Genomic DNA, 752 nt, shown 5'->3' with positions numbered 1-752 from the left:
ATACTGCAGATTCTTGACTATATACGTTGACAATTATTGTTGACTGTATACGAATATAAGCTGCTGATAAGCTGCGTATCCTGTAGTAAAAATTCAGAAACTCTCGAAGAGACTATAGCATTAGATTCTATAGCTGTGTTCCCATATATATTCACTGTTAGTACTGAAATATATTGTTTAGGTACACAATAAATTTTCAGTATTGACAGTAAATATCGAAACGCAGCTTAAGTAGTATTCTTGGTCTTGTAGTACATCGAAACGTCTAAACAATATAATAAAACATTAAATTAATATTGCGTTATAAATTAACCATCCATTTGCAACTTTAAAACAGTACTTAATAGTACATGTATGTAAATACTTTGTCGATGTGTCAATAAACCTGTAAGTTTGTCATTTAGTGTCTGCAAATTCATTTTCCGTCTTTAAATATGGCGGTTAATTCTGCCATGTTCGGTCCAACACGGAAATTCGCTAATCAGGAATAAGTTCAATATGTCCGGAATTTTACTTAAATCTTTGAATTTTAGAAAGATTTCACACATTTATAACATTTTTACATATTTATAAATAATATAAATCGACTTATTTATTTTCATTCTTTTTATCTTAAATTGCATTTATTATTAATAACGTCAAAAATATATTGCTGCTTTAATATCGTAATTTGTCAAGATAATTTCACATAAATTACTAACAATAAGTAAGATAATAAAATATATAATTTATTATAAAATAAACTTTTAATC

This window comes from Temnothorax longispinosus, chromosome 1 (assembly GCF_030848805.1).
Source record: "Temnothorax longispinosus isolate EJ_2023e chromosome 1, Tlon_JGU_v1, whole genome shotgun sequence".
Lineage (NCBI taxonomy): Eukaryota > Metazoa > Arthropoda > Insecta > Hymenoptera > Formicidae > Temnothorax > Temnothorax longispinosus.
The sequence above is the reverse complement of the archived record's forward strand: the minus strand, read 5'-3'. Positions refer to the sequence as shown.